General features: G+C 38.6%; 1 pseudogene; it reads left to right on the top strand.

Moving 5' to 3' along the window:
* Nucleotides 1-237: 237 nt before the first annotated feature.
* Nucleotides 238-6,530, top strand: LOC145607210 (uncharacterized; annotated as a pseudogene).
* The last annotated feature ends 1,140 nt before the right edge of the window (nt 6,531-7,670 follow it).

Genomic DNA, 7,670 nt, shown 5'->3' with positions numbered 1-7,670 from the left:
AGTTGAGACCTCCGCAATCTGCACTGATGTTTTGATCGACCGGTTGATGACAAATCCCAGACCCATGTGAATCCAAATCACCTTCCCAATTATTATAAGAACCCTAAAAATAAAATTCACATCCATGGATGAGAATCAAAATCCCTATATATGTCATTACTTATTATATACTTAAAGATCACAAAAATTTTGTATGTCTCCTATAATATATGTGCTGGATAGAGTACATGCTTTCAAATGAGTCAGTGTCCAGGTCAAAGGAGCTTCAAGCAAAGTGCTGGAAGCAACTCTACCAGAAACTTGTCGAGATTGTCATTACATGAGGATCGTGCACTTGTTAATGCCTTAAATGATCTAGTCGATCTTGGAGGATGGAAAACTGACAACGACCAATTTAAAAATGGTGCTTATCTGTTAAGATAATAATTAGGAAATATTGTATAATATCTTTGGGTTTCCTAGTTATGTTAATATTCTATCTTATTCCTAATTATGTTAGGGTTAGGAATATCTTTGTAACTATATATATTCCTCTTATGTGAATGAGAAGGTTAAGCCGTTCATATTATTTTGACATGGTATCAGAGCTGTTCCCAGTCTTTTGGAACGCCTTTCTCGGATCACTGAGAGAGTTCCATATTTAGATGACTTTACATCATCCCATTTCCTTAACTCCTTGTATGTTGCTTCGAATGAATTTTGATGGGCTTCTGGAGGAGCTCCGACTTGATCACTAGCCAAATCCTCTGCTTTACTTTCCGCCTTCAATGATTCAATTTCAGATAAAGCTAATCCTTTCTGGTAAAGAGCCTCGGCTAACTGGTCTCGTGTTGTCTCCATTTGCTTCTTCGTTTTCTTCAGAGCGTAGGTTGAAAAATATACAAAGAGTGAGTTTTTTTTTCTTCTCTGAATGTTTGATTGAGTGATGGAAAAAGACGGTGATGTACCTCCTCCTCCGCCCTCGGATGATCTGGAGTATCATCTAGGATCTAGTGATCATCCTGGTATTGTGATTACACCAATAAAATTGAAGGGTGCTAATTATGATGAATGGGCAAAAGCGGTGCGAAGGGCATTAATCGCAAAGTGGAAATTCGGCTTCGTGGATGGTTCGATTGCAGAGCCGGTGGACACCATGAAGCAGAAACATTGGATTGCTGTAAACTCAATGTTAGTTTCTTGGATTAATAACACTCTTGATGATGAGTTGCGGTCTACCATTGATGATTATGATGTAGCAAGTGAGTTGTGGGTACATCTAAAACAACGCTATTGTGTTGTAAGTGGGACTCGGGTGTGTCATCTCAAACAGTCCCTTGGGTTTGCAAACAAAGGGCATCCGAGTCGGTGACGGAGTACTTTGGTAGACTTTCCAGATTATGGAAGGAACTTGTACAATATTGTCGTGTTCCAAAGTGTTCATGTGGTGCTTGTAAATGCAATATTGCAAAACAAGTGGGTGAAATTCGTGAGGAAGATTATTTGCATTACTTCTTAATTGGTCTTGATGATCCATATGAGGCCATTCGTGCTCAATTACTAGCACAATCTCCTCTTCCGCTAGTTGATAGCGCATATCAAATGGTTATCAATACCGAAAGACTTAGAGGCAAAGATGGAAAGCCAAAGGAGAATGTCGTGGCTTTTAAGGTTGACTCTCAAGCTAGATCAAGTGATGGAGAGAAACCCTTTTGTACTCATTGCAATAGGGTAGGTCATGAAAAAGATGGTTGTTATCAGTTGATTGGTTTTCCCGAAGGTTGGGATGAGAACATGAAGGGCGGAAGAGGTCGAGGAAGAGGTGGTTCAAGTTCCCGTGGTGGAAAAGGTGGTCGTGGTACTAGTGGGGGGCGTGGCAACACTACTACAAACTCCACTCACCGAGCAAATGCAGTACAAGGAGGGGTTAATAATAACTCTAGCACTAATTCCTCAAGTCAAGGAAATTCAACGCAAGGTCTTATGGGTGTAACATCAGATCAAGCACAACAAATTATTGACTATCTTACAAGCAAGGCTAAGTCACGGTTAGAAGGTAATGCAAGATTGTGGATCGTGGATACCGGAGCATCTAATCATGTTACTAATGATATTTCTATCATGAGAAATATTAAAACAATTCAAAATTGTCCGGTTGGTTTACCGGATGGTCAAACAGTAAATTCAAATCAACTTGGTTCGGTCACATTGGAGGGTGGTTTGAAAATTGATAATGTGTTATTCGTTCCTCAATTGAATTGTAACTTAATTTCTGTAACACAATTAAGTGACGAATTAAGTTGTTCTATTCAATTTACTAACAAAATTTGTGTGATTCAGGACCAATCGAAGAGGACGGTGATTGGCGTGGGTGAACGACAAGATGGACTTTATTTTTTCCGTGGTGTTCCGCAAATACAAGTGCTAGCAGTGGATTGTGTGGTCGACTTATGGCATCAACGCATGGGGCATCCGTCGGAAAAGATATTGAAGTTGCTTCCTCCTGTGAGTCACTCTAGTAGAAAAAGTAATAATGTTTGTGATGTATGTCCTCGTGCAAAGCAAACAAGAGATAGTTTTCATGTTAGTAATAGCAAAGCAAGTAGTATGTTTGAGCTAGTTCATATTGATCTATGGGGTCCGTATAAGGTGGCCTCGTCTTGTGGATCAAAGATGTTTTTGACAATTGTTGATGATTATTCTCGTGGTGTTTGGATTTATTTTCTTAGAAATAAAATGGAAGTTGAACATATGTTTCTTAATTTTGTTGCTTTGATTAAACGACAATTTGATAAAATTATTAAAGTTGTTCGTAGTGATAATGGAACTGAGTTTAATCATCTACAAGATTATTTTGTGACGAATGGTATTATTTTTGAGTCTTCTTGTGTGGGTACTCCTCAACAAAATGGAAGAGTAGAGAGAAAACACCAACATATTTTGAATGTGGCTCGTGCTTTGAGATTTCAAGGAAAACTACCTATACAATTTTGGGGGGAGTGTGTTCGGACTGCTTGTTACTTGATTAATCGTACTCCAAGTCCGATTCTACAAAATAAAACTCCTTATGAGATGTTATTTGGTAAAATACCGATGTTTGAGTGTATTCGAGTTTTGGGTGTTTAGCATATGCTCATAATCAAAGGAGTAAGGGTGATAAGTTTGCATCACGGAGTCGAAAATGTGTGTTTGTTGGTTACCCGTTTGGAAAGAAAGGGTGGCAATTATTTGACTTGGAGACGAGGGAATTTTTTACATCTCGTGATGTTAAATTTCATGAGCATGTGTTTCCGTATGTTGAGACTTCAAGGGAGAACTTAGAAGAACTTGAAGCCCATGAGTTTGGTGGAAGTGATGATGAAATAGATATGTGGCAACGTGGAGATTATGTGGGTAATTCGTCAGGATCAGTGAGCTCCGCAACCAGGCTGCGGGAGCAAGTGCCTAGCCGCAACAAGGCTGCGGACTACACTGCCCAGACCTCGACAGCAGCCCCTGAAGAGAGTGCCGCAGCCAGGCCGCAGGAGACAGACCTCAACCGCAGCCCAGCTGCGGACTGCTCTGTCCAGCAGCGTGCTGCCCAACAGCGTGAAGGACAGCAGCATATAGGTGCTGCTGGACAGCCACAACAGGAGGGTACAACACCTCCTCGATTTGAGCAGCAGCAGGGCACTGATTCAGCAACCGAAACAGTTCAGCACGACTCCCCTGCAGCAACCGAAGCTTCTCATGATGTAGGTGTGCCTCAGAATTTTCCTCATATGATTAATTCATCAAGTGACGAAGAGTTAGGAAGGGGAAAAAGGCAAAAATTTGTTTCAACGAAGTTACGGGATTGCGTGACCCACACAATACGGAAAAATAAAGATCCATGTTCACTGTCAACACCATCATCCTCTTCAGGTAGTCTCTATCCTATCACATATTTTGTTAACTATGACCGGTTTTCCTCGAAACACAGACACTATATTGCAGCTGTGACGGAAGCACAAATACCAAGATCGTTCAAAGAAGCGATGAGACATGAGGGTTGGAGAGATGCTATGGCAGCGAAAATTAAAGCATTAGAAGACCAAGGCACATGGACTCTAGAAACACTTCCTGCAGGGAAGAAAGCACTTGGAAGCAAGTGGGTTTACACTGAGAAAAGAGATGAGGCTGGTAATCTGTTAAGATTAAAAGCAAGACTTGTGGTGTTCGGTAATCGTCATGAAGAAGGGATCAATTACAAAGAAACGTTTGCTCCAGTGGCAAAAATGTCTACGGTACGCATTTTTTTAGGAGTTGCAGCGATTAAAAATTGGGAGGTACACCAAATGGATGTGCACAATGCTTTCTTGCATGGTGATTTAGAGGATGAGATCTATATGAAAGTACCACCGGGTTTTCAAAAAGGTAATTCAGATAAAGTCTGTAAGATGAATAAGTCCTTGTACGGATTGAAGCAAGCTCCTAGATGTTGGTTTGAAAAATTGTCCACAGCTTTGAAGAAATATGGATTTAAACAGTCGTATTCTAATTATTCTTTATTCACTCTTTCAAAGGGTGGAATGCAGTTGAGTGTCTTAGTTTATGTGGATGATATGATAATTGCAGGAAATAATATAATTGCATTGGAGAGTTTTAAAGCATACTTGTGTCAATGTTTTAAAATGAAAGATTTGGGTGCCGTGAAATATTTCCTGGGACTAGAAGTGGCACGTAGTAAACATGGTTTTTATGTGTGTCAGCGTAAGTATGCTTTGGATATTATTTATGAGACAGGGTTACTAGGAGCGAAGCCAGCAGACATTCCGATGGTGCAAAATCATAAACTTGCTTTAGCAGAGGGGAAGGAGCACGCAGATGGTGAACAATATAGGCGGTTAATTGGTCGTCTGATATACTTGGTAGTCACAAGGCCGGATTTGGCTTATTCGGTGCATATTTTATCACAGTTTATGCAATGCCCAAAAGAGGAACATTGGGAAGCGGCATTGAGAGTAGTAAGATATTTGAAGAAATGTCCGGGTCAAGGCATTTTACTAAGGTCGGATAGTAGTCTCCAGTTGGAAGGTTGGTGTGACTCGGATTGGGCAAGTTGTCCCTTGACTCGTAGATCGTTGACAGGTTGGTTTGTATTGCTTGGGTTATCTCCTGTGTCATGGAAGACTAAAAAGTAACCAACAGTTTCTACAAGTTCCACAGAGGCGGAGTATAGGTCAATGACGGGGTTGCAATGTGAGTTAAAGCACTTGAAACAAATACTTCGATCCTTGGGTGTAGAACATAAGCAAGGTATGAACATGTACTGTGATAGTAAATCGGCACTTCATATTGCGAACAATCCAGTGTTTCATGAGAGGACAAAACACATTGAGGTAGATTGTCATTTTATTACGGATGCTATTAAAGAAGGAGTGATTAAGCCATCGTATGTTTCCACGAAGATTCAATTGGCGGATATTTTTACAAAAGCCTTAGGAAAGGCGCAATTTGAGTTTTTGCTTGGCAAGATGGGCATTCGAGATCTACATGCTCCATCTTGAGGGGGGATGTTAAGATAATAATTAGGAAATATTGTATAATATCTTTGGGTTTCCTAGTTATGTTAATATTCTATCTTATTCCTAATTATGTTAGGGTTAGGAATATCTTTGTAACTATATATATTCCTCTTATGTGAATAAGAAGGTTAAGCCGTTCATATTATTTTGACATTATGCTAAGCTTGAAGCTCTTATGAAAGGAAAACTCCCTGGTTGTGACAAAAAAAGCTAAGCCTCATCTTGAGTCTCGAGTTAAGCTTTTGAGAAAGTGATACGATGCTATTATTGAAATGCTTAGCCATAGTGCAAGTGAGTTTGGTGGAAAGATGAAGGAAAGTTTGTCACATGCCCGCAAACTGTTTGGGATGAATGGATTAAGGTAATTATTAGAACTAATGTCCTATATTGTTTGTCTAATATAATCTGTTAAAAAAAACTTGATGGCTGAACTTTGTTTTATCATTCTACTTGGCAGAGCCATATGAATGCTACAGGGTTATACAACAAACCCTTTACATTTTATGATGACCGAGGAAAGATTTTTGGCAAAGACATAGTAGTGGGAAATGAAGCTGAAAGTGTGTTTGATGTGCTTGAGGAGATGGATCAAGAAGAGAGAGGTGGAGAAGAACAAGAAGTCCATTGTAATGAAGAGAACCTAGTCCAACTTCTGAATGTAGTCCTACTAGACCTCCACCATCAGCAACACGATCTACTACATACTAAGACAAAGAGAGCAAGGACATAAACCATTGAAGCCTTAAAAGACTTTTCGACCAAGCTTGCAAAAATTAGTGACGTGATGGAAGGTGCAAGTGAACATATTGGTCGTCTCGCTAGTTGTTTTCAACATGAATCTAATTCTGCAGAGTGAAGAATGAAAGTGACAAGTGAAATCATTAAAATGAGGTTCTTACAGTCTCAAAGAAGATTGCTCTTAATCCTCTTGTAGTCGATTTCTTTTTCAGCCTTCCAGGCGACCACAAATATGCTTATGTCCAAGGTTTGTTGATTCCCGATTAAAAGGTATTTTTGCAAGTATACTATGAAGAAGAGACTAGTACCCAAAAGGATCATATGAGTTGCTCTTCAAGTCTCTTAATTAGCAGGACTATTATTGTTACTTTTGGTGATGATTTACTACAATACGACACTAATATATATGTGTCGGCTAATTTAGTATTGCTGCTATGCCGATTATAATATTTTGTGCAGCTTATTGTGATTTAAAATAGCAAGATTAAATGTAAATTTTTTGTAATCCTCGTAACCTGACATTTTATGGCTTTCATCGGGTTAACTTTTTTGTAAAGTATAATGTATCTTTTGTAAGGGAAGGAAGGAAGAAACAATACTTCATGGCTCATCTTTTTAATTTGATATTGTAGGCGTCGTTTGAAGTCCGTCTACGTTAAGCATGTGGTGAGTATGCTTGGCACTCATAGGAAGTGGAAATTGACATTACGATTAGAGAAACGATTAGGGACAAAGTAAAGTAGGAGTGCAAGAAGTTTTTAAGAAATTTATAAATCGTTTAGAAATCATAAAAGGCAACCACGATTAAGGGACAACGAACGATAGGCAACAACGATTGACCTGTAAAGGTTACACCCCATTCATAATTCATGAGATTACCAACTCTATATGGTTTGGAACCACAAAAGGAGGATCGGGGATGATGGTACGAAGTAAGTCATGGAGTTACATTCGCCCGTATTTGTAATACCCCGTATTTTTATACATATTTTAATTAAAGTATGTATTTTATAAAGTATTTAAATAATTGTAATATCTTAATTATGGTATTTTAACTAATATTTTTATAAAAGGAAAGTTTATTTAATGATTTTATTTATAAAAGTTGGGGTTTTGTTTTAAGAAAGTTTAATTTTAACAAGTTTTATTAGGGAAGAGATTAGGAAAAACTCAAAGAGGAAAGTTTAGGGAAAGTTTTATTGTTTGTCTAATATAATCTTTTAAATAAACTTGATGACTGAACTTTGTTTTATCATTCTACTTGGCAGAACCATATGAATGTTGCAGGGTTATACAACAAACCCTTTACATTTTATGATGACCGAGGAAAGATTTTTGGCAAAGACAGAGTAGTGGGAAATGAAGCTGAAAGTGTGTTTGATGTGCTTGAGGAGATGGATCAAGAAG

The sequence above is a fragment of the Chenopodium album genome, chromosome 23 (genome assembly GCF_948465745.1).
Source record: "Chenopodium album chromosome 23, dcCheAlbu1.1, whole genome shotgun sequence".
Lineage (NCBI taxonomy): Eukaryota > Viridiplantae > Streptophyta > Magnoliopsida > Caryophyllales > Amaranthaceae > Chenopodium > Chenopodium album.
This window is presented reverse-complemented; position numbering and strand designations above follow the sequence as displayed.